The 17880-nt window shown below is 37.3% G+C and overlaps 2 protein-coding genes, 1 long non-coding RNA gene and 1 pseudogene across 3 annotated transcripts in view; all 4 read right to left on the bottom strand.

Moving 5' to 3' along the window:
• The window catches only part of LOC115225439 (early growth response protein 1-like), a 424836-nt gene that overhangs the window by 104423 nt on the left and 302533 nt on the right, over nucleotides 1-17880 (bottom strand). The gene's annotated exons all lie outside the window — the stretch shown is intronic.
• The window catches only part of LOC115225462 (zinc finger protein 208-like), a 524237-nt gene that overhangs the window by 72796 nt on the left and 433561 nt on the right, over nucleotides 1-17880 (bottom strand). The window lies entirely within an intron of this gene.
• LOC115225040 overlaps nucleotides 3023-17880 on the bottom strand; it is a 336418-nt pseudogene continuing 321560 nt past the window's right edge.
• On the bottom strand, nucleotides 5308-7661 carry LOC118768229. The gene is made up of 2 exons (XR_005004057.1): nucleotides 7283-7661; nucleotides 5308-5453 (listed from the first exon to the last, which is right to left on the bottom strand). It is a non-coding gene; the product is annotated as an uncharacterized LOC118768229 (long non-coding RNA).

Below are 17880 nucleotides of genomic sequence, written 5' to 3' on the forward strand. Positions count from 1 at the left end.
CAGAAAGTATGTGTTCTACATAAGTAAAATAATACAATTATGCGAATAATAATGCATGTGTGTGTGTGTGATTTAAAGGTGATTTAGTTGTTTTTTGCACATCTCACGACCATCTGATACCTTCCTCATTTCTTTGTCACTCTGACATGTACTGAATGTTTTTCAATATATTTCTCCCTATAAACATATTTAATGGAATGGTGATGCAGCCGAGAGTGGTCCAATGCTAGAATTAAAAAGATTCGGAAAAGAGTGGTGTAAACATTTTTTTTTCATTTCTTCTCAGAATTTCATGAATTTTCGTGTGTAAAACGTAACTTCGCAAAGAACTTCCTGAAAATTCCAAAAAATAAAGTTATGTGGGATTATATTTTATTTTATTTTATTTTATCTAGTTTCAGCTCACGAGCAGTGGCCATGCTGGGGCACCGCCATTGGGGATGTTTAAACGAGAATTTCGCTGGATTATGAATTTGTTCATGGAATGTGTTTTACTGTAGTTTTATTAGTTATTGCTGGTGTCCGCTAAAAGAGCGACTCGTTTTGTGAGCCAAATGAACCATTGTCGGTTATTTGTGCTTTAGAAATAATAATAATAATAATGAAATTATTGTATACAGTGCTCAGGTGCACCACAACTTGTCAGAAAGTGCATATAAAGTACATGCTGTAATGTCTGGAAAGTGAACAGTGTATGAGTCAGATACATGCTTGTATGTGTATGGAGGGGAGAAAATCAAGTGTAGTGTTGGCGAATCTCAGGAAGCATGGAAGTTTTGAAGGATGCAGTGCTCCGATGTTGAAGACTGGGTACTACTTAAGAAGAGTGGTCCCGGTGCATGTGCTCGCGCTTCCGTGCTAGGTAGTCATGACTAGTCGATCCTTACTTTGTGTTTTATTCACTTTGCTGGGTAGTCATTGTTGGATCGATAAGTCATGACTAGCTTGCGCGAGTGCGTGCACTGGGACCACTCTTCTTAAGTAGTACCGAAGACTGTTGGTTATTTTCAGGTGCTATACATGCAACATATCTACAAATGTAGTGTCCTCTATGGCAACACAAATGGTACTACTAGCGAACAGTGGTCCCGGTGCGCGCACACGCGTACTCGCGCTAGCTAGTCATGACCAGTCGATCCTTAATTTGTGTTTTCTGTTTTATTACCTTTGTTTAACAAAAATTATTTACTTCGTGTAAAAAATTGTTTATTTTGTGTTTTATTTACTATATTACGTAGTCGTCGTAGGATCCACTAGTCACGACTAGCTAGCGCGGATGCGCACACCAGGACCACTGTTCGCTAGTAGTACCAACACAAATAGCCGACAAATACGTGGCTAGCGATAATCGCTTCAATACAACAAAACACAACTTTTAACGGACACAATTTGCAAGAGGAATAACGACCTCCCATACAAAACGGAAGGGACTACACACAAACAGTATGTGGTACTACTAGCGAACAGTGGTCCCGGTGCGTGCATCCGTGCTAGCTAGTCGTAAATAGTCAATCCTACGACTTGCGCGTATGTTTGTATTTCAAGACTGAATACATATCAAAGAATAATTATATAATATTTTTCGAACAAAGTAAATAATTTTTTAAACTAAGAAAACAAATTATTTTTATAAACAAACTAAGGTTTAGGGTTAAAAAGTCGTAGGATCGACTACTTACGACTAGCTAGCCCGAGTGCGCGCACCGGGACCATTGTTCGCTAGTAGTACTAGGTTTAGGGTTAGGGTTAAAAAGTCGTTGTAGGATCGACTATTTACGACTAGCTAGCGCGATTGCGTGCACCGGGACCACTGTTCGCTAGTAGTACCCAGCATGTTACATTCACCTTATTTTACTAATTAATCCTCATTTTATGTGCCTAAGAAATATACAGAATTTGTTGTCACAATTTTTTTCGGAGAAGTTCGAGTCCAGAAGAATTTCAGGTAAATTTTGATATTTTCACCCACAAGATTTTCATAAAGAGAAACAAAAAAATAACTCAGATTTTTTGCATGGAATCATGTACCCTGACCTCGCAGTGTGCTGCAAACTCCTTATTTTTGCTTGGAAAAAGTGGGGCAGACACCCCACCTCGGTATCATTAGAAATATATATTTTTTACATTGGATGACGATGATGATGATGATATCATCATCATCATTTAGCGTCCGTTTTCCATGCTAGCATGGGTTGGACGGTTCTACTGGGGTCTGTGAAGCCAGAAGGCTTCATCAGGCCCAGTCAAATCTGGCAGTGTTTCTACGGCTGGATGCCCTTCCTAACGCCAACCACTCCGTGAGTGTAGGATGATATATTTATATATATATATATATATATATACACACATACACACATATATGTGTGTGCATACACACACATATATTTGAAGCACACAGCATAAACTCTATTAGGAGAATACACCCAAAGAAACCCAAACAAATCAGATTGGAACCTAGTGCAGCATTATGGTTTGCTAGCTCATGTCACACTGTGCCACCCATGCCAGTAAAAAAAAAAAATTCACTAAAGGATGATGATGATAACAGCGACAATGATGAAAACACATAGACAAAATCAACTTCAGTGTAACCTTTTATTCGTTATTCCCATTTCTTTATTCTCTCATAACAAATTGCTCAAAAATCCAGAGCAATCATCTTCAGAAATCAAAGGCATTGTTGATATACTTCCATATATATACATGACATTCATGAATTTGATGTTGAGATTATTGAAAATGAAGTCGATAACATCATATTTGAAGAGATAAAAATAGCCCTGTCTTTCAGCAGAAAAAAATAGCCATAAATGTTGTAATAAAGATTAATCCTGAATGGTTGCACTTTTGTGTGAATACTCACATGTACTTAAATGGCGTTTTTGAGAGAATGATTTACCCTAGATATCACAGTGATATTGTTTTTCCCCCAGTATGAATATGCTTATAAATCAGAGAATGATTTACCACAGATATCACAATGATATGGTTTTCCCCATTATGCATGCATTTATGTCTACGCAATTGACTACTTTGAGAGAATGATTTACCACAAATATCACAATGATATGGCTTCTCTCCTGTATGAATAGGTTTATGTTGAGTTAAATTGCTATTAAAAGAAAATGATTTACCACAGATATCACAACGATATGGCTTTTCTCCTGTATGAACACGCTTGTGCTTATTCAAGTGACCACTTACAATAAATGATTTACCACAGATATCACAATGATATGGCTTCTCTCCTGTATGAATACGTTTATGTCGAGTTAAATTGCTATTAAAAGAAAATGATTTACCACAGATATCACAACGCTATGGCTTTTCTCCTGTATGAACACGCTTGTGCTTATTCAAGTGACCACTTACAATAAATGATTTACCACAGATATCACAATGATATGGCTTCTCTCCTGTATGAATACGTTTATGTCGAGTTAAAGTGCCATTATCAGAAAATGATTTGCCACAGATATCACAAGGATGAGGTTTCTCTCCTGTATGTGTGAATGTGTGTCGAGTCAAGGCAATCCTTTGAGAGAATGATCTACCACAGATATCACAATGAAATGGCTTCTCTCCTGTATGAACACGTTTATGGACAGTCAAGCCACTATTCCAAGAGAAGGATTTACCACAGATATCACAATGATATGGTTTTTCCCGATTATGCATGCATTTATGTCTACGCAATTGACTACTTTGAGAGAATGGTTTACCACAGATATCACAATGATATGGCTTCTCTCCTGTATGAATAGGTTTATGTTGAGTTAAATTGCTATTAAAAGAAAATGATTTACCACAGATATCACAACGATATGGCTTTTCTCCTGTATGAACACGCTTGTGCTTATTCAAATGACCACTTTCAATAAATGATTTACCACAGATATCACAATGATATGGCTTCTCTCCTGTATGAATAGGTTTATGTCGAGTTAAAGTGCCATTATCAGAAAATGATTTGCCACAGATATCACAAGGATGAGGTTTCTCTCCTGTATGTGTGAATGTGTGTTGAGAAAAGGCAATCCTTTGAGAGAATGATCTACCACAGATATCACAATGAAATGGCCTCTCTCCTGTATGAACACGTTTATGGACACTCAAGCCACTATTCCAAGAGAAGGATTTACCACAGATATCACAATGATATGGCTTCTCTCCTGTATGAATAGGTTTATGTCGAGTTAAAGTGCCATTATCAGAAAATGATTTGCCACAGATATCACAAGGATGAGGTTTCTCTCCTGTATGTGTGAATGTGTGTTGAGTCAAGGCAATCCTTTGAGAGAATGATCTACCACAGATATCACAATGAAATGGCCTCTCTCCTGTATGAACACGTTTATGGACACTCAAGCCACTATTCCAAGAGAAGGATTTACCACAGATATCACAATGATATGGCTTCTCTCCTGTATGAATAGGTTTATGTCGAGTTAAAGTGCCATTATCAGAAAATGATTTGCCACAGATATCACAAGGATGAGGTTTCTCTCCTGTATGTGTGAATGTGTGTTGAGTCAAGGCAATCCTTTGAGAGAATGATCTACCACAGATATCACAATGAAATGGCTTCTCTCCTGTATGAATACGTTTATGTTGAGTTAAAGTGCTATTGTGAGAAAATGATTTGCCACAGATATCACAATGATATGGTTTCTCTCCAGTGTGAACGCGCCGGTGTTTAGTTAAGATATAACTTCGAGAGAATGTTATACCACAGATACCACAATGGTATGGTCTTTCCCCAGTATGAAGACGTTTATGTCTAGTCAATAGACTATTACAAGAAAATGATTTGCCACAAATATCACAGTGATATGGTTTTTCCCCAGTATGAATACGTTTATGTTGAGTTAAAGCGCTATTATCAGAAAATGATTTACCACAGATATTACAATGATATGGCTTCTCTCCTGTATGAACACGCTTGTGAATAGTCAATTGACTCCTTTGAGAAAATGGTTTGCCACAAATATCACAATGATATGGTTTCTCTCTTGTATTAGGGTTTTTAGGTTCAGTTGAATTATTCATTATGACAGGATAATTTGTCATATATATCACAATAATATTGCTTTTTTCCTTTCTATGAATATGTTTGTGTCCATTTGCATAACTATTTTCAGGGAATAATTTAATGCTATGTTTCTTTCATCTGTGATCTTACTTAATACCTAAATCAACAGGTGAAAACTGTCAACTCTTTTGTAAAGTTATCCAAACTTGTAAAGCAATCACCTCCTCTACATTCCAGGCAGTGAAGACAAGAAAAATATTCTGCTGTTGTTTGTCATAGATTATATTTATATAGAAACGTTGATGTATAGATGAAGGCTCCTTATAAATATATCGTCTTCATTAGTTGATGAAAGTTGATAAAAATATCAGAGACACATCTGAATGAAGTAATTCCTTTTATGTCAACATGATGTGATATTCTGAAATAAAAAAAGAAACAGTAAGATAAAGAGGATAGTTAAGTGACATAGTAATTCAAGATTGTAAATATTACAACATGAACACTGTCAGCCATTTAATGTCAAAGTTTACAGGGGTCAGAGTTCATTGAGGCGTTGAAACATTGGTATACCCACACAAGTTTACTACACACTTCACCTTTACCTTTCGAAAAAATGTTTGATTTAAGACTTCATGTTGCTGACCAGAATTCCCTTCTCTGGACCAGCTCGCTAGCTAGCCAGCAGTGAAGGTCCCTGTCTTCATGTTGTCTATGATGAGCCCATGGTCAGTGTCCTACACATCATTAGGTTCTTTTCGCTTTGACCGGCAGATTTTTAAAATAAATTCTATGTAACTAAACAATTTTAAACTTCCTATACTGGTAGAATGTGTTTATAAAGCATCTTTTTCTCTTGGCTTTCTTGAGAAAATTCTGTAGTTTGTAACATATTTGTTGCTTAATTTCTTGCATTTCGGCAATTACAACCAATCAAAGACGTCTATTGAGGCGAAAACGATTTCTGCCGTGACATTTACTGGCGGCGTCATATGAAAATGTCCCTGTTTTTTTATGAGAAAAAAGATACCCTTCGGTTATAAACTAAGGGTTCACTCGTAAACAGAGCTGGATAACAAAACCGTTCCCTCTTTAGTGTTCACTAATAATTATGACACTAGTATCGATCTAGTGCATTTCAATCTGTTTTAGCGTTAGGGTTAGGGGCAAAGGTATCTTTTTTTCTTCAGAAATCTAAATAAACCCAATCTGTTTCTTAAACGAATATATATGTAACAGGGACGTTTTCGTATAACGCCGCCAGAAATCGCTTTCACCTCAATAAACGTCATTGAGTGGTTGAAATTGCCGAAATGCAAAATATTAAACAACATATATGTTACAAACTACAGAATTTTCTCAAGAAAGCCAAGAGAAAAATATGTTTTTTAAGCACATTCTACCAGTATACGAAGTTTTAAATTTTATAGTTACATAGAAATTATTTTAAAAATCTGCCAGTCAAAGTGAAAAGATCGCATCATTACTCTCAAACTTCAAATCACATCAAGGTCGCCTTTCATCATTTCCAGGTAGAAAAATAAGAAGCAATCAAGTACTAGGGTCCATGTAATTCACTTATGCCTTCCCGCCAATTTTCAGGTCAAAAGCACAAATGATTATTGTCTTAATAATCAAAAGATTACTATTATCATCATCATTTTTATTTTCTTCACATGGAATGGAATGAAATACAAAGCCAACCTCGGCGGAAAGTCCTGAGTTCAAATACGGATGAGATCGACTTTGTCTTTCATCTCTTCCGGGAAAAAACCGGGACCCATGCAATCGACTAGTCGCTCGTATTAAAGATTGCTGACTCTGAGCCAGTTTTCAAATCATCATCATCATTACTATTATTAATATAACATTAGAGTAAATCTTTATCAACTTACCGTTTTATCAATGCCTCATAAACAACAGGATAACATATATTAATGTGGAATTCTTCAATCGGACTCCTCACATTCTACTAATTAATTACGCTGTTTTATTCTCACTTTACCAATTAATTTCAGTTCTATCGCATGTAACAGTCGGTCATAGTATTTTATAAACAACAAATCAACATTTCAGCTTCAAAGTTATTAATTAAGTCAAAGAAATATATTTTCCTAATTATTGTCAGGTTCCCGCTTCGAAAAATTATTACTGTAACATCGAGAGGTTCACAGAATTCTATTATTGACATTATTATTAGTAGTATTATCAACACTATTACAGCCTTAAAGTAAATCTTTATCAACTTACCGTATTCACAAATAAGCAACGAGTCAGTGATCAGTAATTAAGCACCTTAATTAATAATTGAGAAGAACCGAGGTGTTGTAGAAATTATTTTCCTTGATATGATTGTCTTTCTTTAATTCCCCAATAAATGGCGCTTCGTTCCTGGGTTTTCCTTTGTTCTTTCTACTCTGCAAACGTTACCAGCACACGAAATAACCGCGCTGCTGATACTGGATGGAAGATGTCGTCTTTAACCCGTCCCTTCCTGACGTCACGTCATTTTCGTGGCCCCTTTCTTTCCATTCCTGACGTCACTTCCTCTCCTTTCCGGTCCTTTTCCTTCCCCTTAACTCCACGCGGATTTCACGATAACTGCTCCTCGGTACTACTTAAGAAGAGTGGTCTCGGTGCGCGCACTCGCGTATTCGTGTATCCGCGCTTGCTAGTCGTGACTAGTCGATCCTTTGTGTTTTATTTACTTTGTTAAAAAAATTATTTACTCTGTTCATGTGGACGATCCTTCGGTATAAGTACACACGTGGCTTTGTTTATATTTCTGAAGATAACAGAAACCCTTTTCTCCCACCCCTAACACAAACCCTAACCGTAACCTTAACCCTAAACCCCCATATATATATATAAAAAACACTTTCTCGAAATGTATCCGGTACTTATACAGAAGTTATTATTTACTTTGTGTAAAAAAATTATTAATTTTGTGATTTATTTACTCTGCTAGGTAGTCGTAGGATCGACTAGTCACGACTAGCTAGCTACGATGCGTGAGTGCGCACACCGGGACCACTCTTCTTAAGTAGTACTAGGGATTACGGGGAAACAATCGGCGCAATAATTCCCCTCCCCTCATTTCCTTGCATGCAATACTTCGCTATGTGCCCAGGTTGGCCACATCGTTAATACACCACCATTTGCTTTGGATCTGTGCGTTCCCTAAGCATGTACGGAAGGCGACATCTAAAGTATTTGTCCCTGAACCGTGCCCCTCTTAGACTCCCGGGCTTACTTTCCATGCGGGTGACCCATCTGTGTACGTAACCTTCAGAATCTCTTCAAGTTTTTTTACTTTCTCTTGGTCCTCTTTGTCCACTGCCTTCTGAGTGCAGCAGCACAAGGCTACCCACACCTTCTGTACACTGCAGCTTCGTCTGAATATGTAACCGTGCGATCTTCAGCGACAGTTCTTATGGAATAAAATATGGTGACTGAATAGAGGAATCAGGTTTGTGGTCGCAGGGAAAAGCATGATGAAACGAATCAAGCTGGGGATACGTTGAGAGTTATATTTCTTGGCATTACTTAGGGCGGCGAGCTGGCAGAGACGTTAGCACGCCAGGCGAAGTACTTCGCCCGTTGCTACGTTCTGAGTTCGAATTCCGCCGAGGTCGACTTTGCCTTTCATCCTTTCGGGGTCGATAAATTAAGTACCAGTTACGCACTGGGGTCGATGTAATCGACTTAATCCGTTTGTCTGTCCTCGTTTGTCCCCTCTATGTTTAGCCCCTTGTGGGTAATAAAGAAACATATATTTCTTGGTATGCATGTGATTGCTGGGTTTCAAAAAAAAAAGCTTAGCTGGACAGCTGTCTTAGAGAAGTTCCTTGATGCAATCCCATGGTCATTCATGGCCATTGTCATTTAGATATATATATATACACACACACACAGAAACATATGATTTTTTTCTTGGTGTATTATGGGTGAATTAGCCTATGTACATAGGTCCATAAATATGTAGAATCTTACCTGAACATCTACTTTGGAAAAGTTTCTCCATGCAATCCCATGGACATTCATGACGAAAGGGTGCCTTTACCCATTGTCCTTTATATAAATATATATACCTATATATACATACATATACACAAATATATATACATACATATATATATATATACATACACATACATAAACATACACATATATATATATAGAAATATATATACATACATATATACAAATCATCATCATCATCATTATCGTTTAACGTCCGTTTTCCGCACTCGCACGGGTTGGACGGTTCAACCGGGGTCTGGGAAGCCAGGGACTGCACCAGGATCCAGTCTGATCTGGCAGAGTTTCTACAGCTGGATGCCCTTCCTAACGCCAACCACTCCGCGAGTGTAGTGGGTGCTTTTTACGTGCCACCTGCACAGGTCCCAGGGGGGTCCGGCATCAGCCACAATCGGTTGGAGCTTTTAACGTGCCACCGGCACAGAAGCCAATCGAGGCAGCGCTGGCAACGGCCACGTTCGGATGGTGCTTTTTATGTGCCACCGGCACAGGTATCACAACTACTATTTCCATTGATATTTATTTCGATGTTCATGTTCATGTACTTGACTCAACAGGTCTCCTCAAGCACAGCGGGACGTTCTGGAATCCAGGGTACTTTGAATGGCTATGCGGAACTGGTGCAGGAAGCAGCCCGGGTATTTGCAGTCACAGCATATCTCCAGAGATCTCGGTCCTTCGCCATTGCCTCAGTGAGGCCCAACGCTCTGAGGTCATGCTTGACTACCTCATCCCATGTTTTCCTGGGCCTACCTCTCCCCTGATACCTTCAACTGTTTGGGAGTGGCACTTCTTCACACATCTCTCCTCATCCATCCGCAGTACATGACCATACCATCGCAAGCGTCGCTCTTGCACACCACATCTGATGCTTCTTCTGTCCAGCATTTCTCTCAGGGTGCTTACACTCTGTCGTGCGTGCACACTGACATATATATATATACACACATATATACAAATATATACAAATATATATATATATATATATACATATATACACACACATACATACAATATAATTCACACTCTTTTTGTTTCTCTTTACTCTTGCCTGCACAGTCTAAGGTCACGATGTTTGCTGGGAGGCGATTTATGCTAGAGTAACACAGACCACACAACTCCCCCACCACAAACATCATAAATATCTTCATTCTTTGGTTCCATGGTAATTGTCACATTATCTATTTTATAGTTTTTCCTATTTTCCGTTGTCGCTGGTGAAGATCGTCTGGTGGGCAAATAAATTTTCACCCATCAGACTAATTTTAGTACCAGTGGAACCGTTTGTACTGACTGGCCATGAGATGTGTCGAAGAGTTTTCTTTGTCATCTAATAAATTTTTTATATATATATATATATATAAGTATATGAAAGAATGGAGTTGAACGACTAGTTAACAAATATCCTTTATTCTCGACATAAGATAATTCATTCAATTACTCAAATATATATATATATACACATATAGATAGAGATAATGGTGTCATTGAGACCCAAATGTGTTAGGTAAGGCTGAATAAGTGCTATAGACAGACCATAGTTAAGTTCCAGATTCAGTAATATTGCAAATAAAGGGTTCAACGTTGGTTCTATCTCAGCGTGTGTATATAAGAATTTTTTGCGTAATAACATAAAAAACCAAAGCTGTATAGATATTAGAGCATTTATAGATAGGTCTTACAGCTGTTTCTAGGATATCAATTAATTTTTCCTCTCACACCGTCTACGATGAAGGGATATTATTAATTAATATCCTAGAAACAGCTGTAAGACCTATCTATAAATGCTCTAATATCTATACAGACTTGGTTTTTTATCTTATTACGCAAAAAATTCTTTATATATTCTATATATGTTTCTTTATTGCCCACAGGGGGCTAAACACAGAGAGGACAAATAAGGACAAATGGATTAAGTCAATTACATCAACCCCAATGCGTAAACAATCAAGAAGGATAATTATTAGGGGCCGTTAGGCGAAGACAAATTGTAATGGGCAAAACCTGGGAGAAATTTTGAAAGGATATATATATATGTATGTATATGCATACACACACACACACACACACACATATATATATATAAAGCACACAGCATAATCTTTAAACTGGTTAGAATTAGGACAACACACCTAAAGAAACCCAAACAAATCAGACTGGAACCTAGTGCAGCATTTTGGTTTGCCAGCTCATGTCACACTGTGCCGCCCATGCCAGTAAAAACAAAAATTTCACTAAATGATAATGATGATAACAGCGACAATGATGAAAACACATAGACAAAATCAACTTCAGTGTAACCTTTTATTCATTATTCCCATTTCTTTATTCTCTCAAAACAAATTGCTCAAAAATCAAGAGCAATCATCTTCAGAAATCAAAGGCATTGTTGATATACTTCCATATATATACATGACATTCATGAATTTGATGTTGACATTATTGAAATTGAAGTCAATAACATCATATTTGAAGAGATAAAAATAGCCCAGTGTTTCAACAGGAAAAAACAGCCATAATTGTTATAATAAAGATTAATACTGAATGGTTGCACTTTTGTGTGAATACTCACATGTACTTAAATGGCGTTTTTGAGAGAATGATTTACCCTAGATATCACAGTGATATTGTTTTTCCCCCAGTATGAATATGCTTATAAATCAGAGAATGATTTACCACAGATATCACAATGATATGGTTTTCCCCATTATGCATGCATTTATGTCTACGCAATTGACTACTTTGAGAGAATGATTTACCACAAATATCACAATGATATGGCTTCTCTCCTGTATGAATGCGCTTGTGCTTAGTCAAGTCACCTTTTGCAGTGAATGGTTTACCACAGATATCACAATGATATGGCTTCTCTCCTGTATGAATAGGTTTATGTTGAGTTAAAGTGCTATTAACAGAAAATGATTTACCACAGATATCACAACGCTATGGCTTTTCTCCTGTATGAACACGCTTGTGCTTATTCAAGTGACCACTTACAATAAATGATTTACCACAGATATCACAATGATATGGCTTCTCTCCTGTATGAATACGTTTATGTCGAGTTAAAGTGCCATTATCAGAAAATGATTTGCCACAGATATCACAAGGATGAGGTTTCTCTCCTGTATGTGTGAATGTGTGTCGAGTCAAGGCAATCCTTTGAGAGAATGATCTACCACAGATATCACAATGAAATGGCTTCTCTCCTGTATGAACACGTTTATGGACAGTCAAGCCACTATTCCAAGAGAAGGATTTACCACAGATATCACAATGATATGGCTTCTCCCCTGTATGAATACGTTTATGTTGAGTTAAAGTGCCATTATCAGAAAATGATTTGCCACAGATATCACAATGATATGGCTTCTCTCCTGTATGAATACGTTTATGTTGAGTTAAAGTGCCGTTATCAGAAAATGATTTGCCAGAGATATCACAATGATATGGTTTCTCTCCACTGTGAACACGCTGGTGTTTAGTTAAGGCATAACTTCGAGAGAATGATTTACCACAAATATCACAATGATATGGTTTTTCCCCAGTATGAAGACGTTTATGACTAGTCAAATGACTATTACAAGAGAATAATTTGCCACAGATCTTACAATGAAATGGCTTCTCTCCTGTATGAATACGTTTATGTCTACATAAGTGACTACTGCAAGAGAATGATTTACCACAGATATCACAATGATATGGTTTTTCCCGATTATGCATGCATTTATGTCTACACAATTGACTACTTTGAGAGAATGATTTACCACAAATATCACAATGATATGGCTTCTCTCCTGTATGAATAGGTTTATGTTGAGTTAAATTGCTATTAAAAGAAAATGATTTACCACAGATATCACAACGATATGGCTTTTCTCCTGTATGAACACGCTTGTGCTTATTCAAATGACCACTTTCAATAAATGATTTACCACAGATATCACAATGATATGCTTCTCTCCTGTATGAATAGGTTTATGTCGAGTTAAAGTGCCATTATTAGAAAATGATTTGCCACAGATATCACAAGGATGAGGTTTCTCTCCTGTATGTGTGAATGTGTGTTGAGTCAAGGCAATCCTTTGAGAGAATGATCTACCACAGATATCACAATGAAATGGCCTCTCTCCTGTATGAACACGTTTATGGACACTCAAGCCACTATTCCAAGAGAAGGATTTATCACAGATATCACAATGATATGGCTTCTCTCCTGTATGAATAGGTTTATGTCGAGTTAAAGTGCCATTATCAGAAAATGATTTGCCACAGATATCACAAGGATGAGGTTTCTCTCCTGTATGTGTGAATGTGTGTTGAGTCAAGGCAATCCTTTGAGAGAATGATCTACCACAGATATCACAATGAAATGGCCTCTCTCCTGTATGAACACGTTTATGGACAGTCAAGCCACTATTCCAGGAGAAGGATTTACCACAGATATCACAATGATATGGCTTCTCCCCTGTATGAATACGTTTATGTTGAGTTAAAGTGCCATTATCAGAAAATGATTTACCACAGATATCACAATGATATGGTTTTTCCCCAGTATGAAGACGTTTATGACTAGTCAAATGACTATTACAAGAGAATGATTTACCGCAGATATTACAATGACATGGCTTCTCTCCTGTATGAATACGTTTATGTTGAGTTAAAGTGCTATTATGAGAAAATGATTTGCCACAGATATCACAATGATATGGTTTCTCTCCAGTGTGAACGCGCCGGTGTTTAGTTAAGATATAACTTCGAGAGAATGTTTTACCACAGATACCACAATGGTATGGTCTTTCCCCAGTATGAAGACGTTTATGTCTAGTCAATAGACTATTACAAGAAAATGATTTGCCACAAATATCACAGTGATATGGTTTTTCCCCAGTATGAATACGTTTATGTTGAGTTAAAGCGCTATTATCAGAAAATGATTTACCACAGATATTACAACGATATGGCTTCTCTCCTGTATGAACACGCTTGTGAATAGTCAATTGACTCCTTTGAGAAAATGGTTTGCCACAAATATCACAATGATATGGTTTCTCTCTTGTATTAGGGTTTTTAGGTTCAGTTGAATTATTCATTATGACAGGATAATTTGTCATATATATCACAATAATATTGCTTTTTTCCTTTCTATGAATATGTTTGTGTTCATTTGCATCACTTTTTTAGAGAATAATTCAATGCTATGTTTCTTTCATCTGTGATCTTACTTAATACCTAAATCAACAGGTGAAAACTGTCAACTCTTTTGTAAAGTTATCCAAACTTGTAAAGCAATCACCTCCTCTACATTCCAGACAGTGAAGACAAGAAAAATATTCTGCTGTTGTTTGTCATAGATTATATTTATATAGAAACGTTGATGTATAGATGAAGGCTCCTTATAAATATATCGTCTTCATTAGTTGATGAAAGTTGATAAAAATATCAGAGGCACATCTGAATGAAGTAATTCCTTTTATGTCAACATGATGTGATATTCTGAAATAAAAAAAGAAACAGTAAGATAAAGAGGATAGTTAAGTGACATAGTAATTCAAGATTGTAAATATTACAACATGAACACTGTCAGCCATTTAATGTCAAAGTTTACAGGGGTCAGAGTTCATTGAGGCGTTGAAACATTGGTATACCCACACAAGTTTACTACACACTTCACCTTTACCTTTCGGAAAAATGTTTGATTTAAGACTTCATGTTGCTGACCGGAATTCCCTTCTCTGGACCAGCTCGCTAGCTAGCCAGCAGTGAAGGTCCCTGTCTTCATGTTGTCTATGATGAGCCCATGGTCAGTGTCCTACACATCATTAGGTTCTTTTCGCTTTGACCGGCAGATTTTTAAAATAAATTCTATGTAACTAAACAATTTTAAACTTCCTATACTGGTAGAATGTGTTTATAAAGCATCTTTTTCTCTTGGCTTTCTTGAGAAAATTCTGTAGTTTGTAACATATTTGTTGCTTAATTTCTTGCATTTCGGCAATTACAACCAATCAAAGACGTCTATTGAGGCGAAAACGATTTCTGCCGTGACATTTACTGGCGGCGTCACATGAAAATGTCCCTGTTTTTTTATGAGAAAAAAGATACCCTTCGGTTATAAACTAAGGGTTCACTCGTAAACAGAGCTGGATAACAAAACCGTTCCCTCTTTAGTGTTCACTAATAATTATGACCTAGTATCGATCTATTGCATTTCAATCTGTTTTAGCGTTAGGGTTAGGGGCAAAGGTATCTTTTTTTCTTCAAAAATCTAAATAAACCCAATCTGTTTCTTAAACGAATATATATGTAACAGGGACGTTTTCGTATAACGCCGCCAGAAATCGCTTTCACCTCAATAAACGTCATTGAGTGGTTGAAATTGCCGAAATGCAAAATATTAAACAACATATATGTTACAAACTACAGAATTTTCTCAAGAAAGCCAAGAGAAAAATATGTTTTTTAAGCACATTCTACCAGTATACGAAGTTTTAAATTTTATAGTTACATAGAAATTATTTTAAAAATCTGCCAGTCAAAGTGAAAAGATCGCATCATTACTCTCAAACTTCAAATCACATCAAGGTCGCCTTTCATCATTTCCAGGTAGAAAAATAAGAAGCAATCAAGTACTAGGGTCCATGTAATTCACTTATGCCTTCCCGCCAATTTTCAGGTCAAAAGCACAAATGATTATTGTCTTAATAATCAAAAGATTACTATTATCATCATCATTTTTATTTTCTTCACACGGAATGGAATGAAATACAAAGCCAACCTCGGCGGAAAGTCCTGAGTTCAAATACGGATGAGATCGACTTTGTCTTTCATCTCTTCCGGGAAAAAACCGGGACCCATGCAATCGACTTGTCGCTCGTATTAAAGATTGCTTACTCTGAGCCAGTTTTCAAATCATCATCATCATTACTATTATTAATATAACATTAGAGTAAATCTTTATCAACTTACCGTTTTATCAATGCCTCATAAACAACAGGATAACATATATTAATGTGGAATTCTTCAATCGGACTCCTCACATTCTACTAATTAATTACGCTGTTTTATTCTCACTTTACCAATTAATTTCAGTTCTATCGCATGTAACAGTCGGTCATAGTATTTTATAAACAACAAATCAACATTTCAGCTTCAAAGTTATTAATTAAGTCAAAGAAATATATTTTCCTAATTATTGTCAGGTTCCCGCTTCGAAAAATTATTACTGTAACATCGAGAGGTTCACAGAATTCTATTATTGACATTATTATTAGTAGTATTATCAACACTATTACAGCCTTAAAGTAAATCTTTATCAACTTACCGTATTCACAAATAAGCAACGAGTCAGTGATCAGTAATTAAGCACCTTAATTAATAATTGAGAAGAACCGAGGTGTTGTAGAAATTATTTTCCTTGATATGATTGTCTTTCTTTAATTCCCCAATAAATGGCGCTTCGTTCCTGGGTTTTCCTTTGTTCTTTCTACTCTGCAAACGTTACCAGCACACGAAATAACCGCGCTGCTGATACTGGATGGAAGATGTCGTCTTTAACCCGTCCCTTCCTGACGTCACGTCATTTTCGTGGCCCCTTTCTTTCCATTCCTGACGTCACTTCCTCTCCTTTCCGGTCCTTTTCCTTCCCCTTAACTCCACGCGGATTTCACGATAACTGCTCCTCGGTACTACTTAAGAAGAGTGGTCTCGGTGCGCGCACTCGCGTATTCGTGTATCCGCGCTTGCTAGTCGTGACTAGTCGATCCTTTGTGTTTTATTTACTTTGTTAAAAAAATTATTTACTCTGTTCATGTGGACGATCCTTCGGTATAAGTACACACGTGGCTTTGTTTATATTTCTGAAGATAACAGAAACCCTTTTCTCCCACCCCTAACACAAACCCTAACCGTAACCTTAACCCTAAACCCCCATATATATATATAAAAAACACTTTCTCGAAATGTATCCGGTACTTATACAGAAGTTATTATTTACTTTGTGTAAAAAAATTATTAATTTTGTGATTTATTTACTCTGCTAGGTAGTCGTAGGATCGACTAGTCACGACTAGCTAGCTACGATGCGTGAGTGCGCACACCGGGACCACTCTTCTTAAGTAGTACTAGGGATTACGGGGAAACAATCGGCGCAATAATTCCCCTCCCCTCATTTCCTTGCATGCAATACTTCGCTATGTGCCCAGGTTGGCCACATCGTTAATACACCACCATTTGCTTTGGATCTGTGCGTTCCCTAAGCATGTACGGAAGGCGACATCTAAAGTATTTGTCCCTGAACCGTGCCCCTCTTAGACTCCCGGGCTTACTTTCCATGCGGGTGACCCATCTGTGTACGTAACCTTCAGAATCTCTTCAAGTTTTTTTACTTTCTCTTGGTCCTCTTTGTCCACTGCCTTCTGAGTGCAGCAGCACAAGGCTACCCACACCTTCTGTACACTGCAGCTTCGTCTGAATATGTAACCGTGCGATCTTCAGCGACAGTTCTTATGGAATAAAATATGGTGACTGAATAGAGGAATCAGGTTTGTGGTCGCAGGGAAAAGCATGATGAAACGAATCAAGCTGGGGATACGTTGAGAGTTATATTTCTTGGCATTACTTAGGGCGGCGAGCTGGCAGAGACGTTAGCACGCCAGGCGAAGTACTTCGCCCGTTGCTACGTTCTGAGTTCGAATTCCGCCGAGGTCGACTTTGCCTTTCATCCTTTCGGGGTCGATAAATTAAGTACCAGTTACGCACTGGGGTCGATGTAATCGACTTAATCCGTTTGTCTGTCCTCGTTTGTC

The sequence above is a fragment of the Octopus sinensis genome, linkage group LG27 (genome assembly GCF_006345805.1).
Source record: "Octopus sinensis linkage group LG27, ASM634580v1, whole genome shotgun sequence".
In the NCBI taxonomy this organism is placed as follows: domain Eukaryota; kingdom Metazoa; phylum Mollusca; class Cephalopoda; order Octopoda; family Octopodidae; genus Octopus; species Octopus sinensis.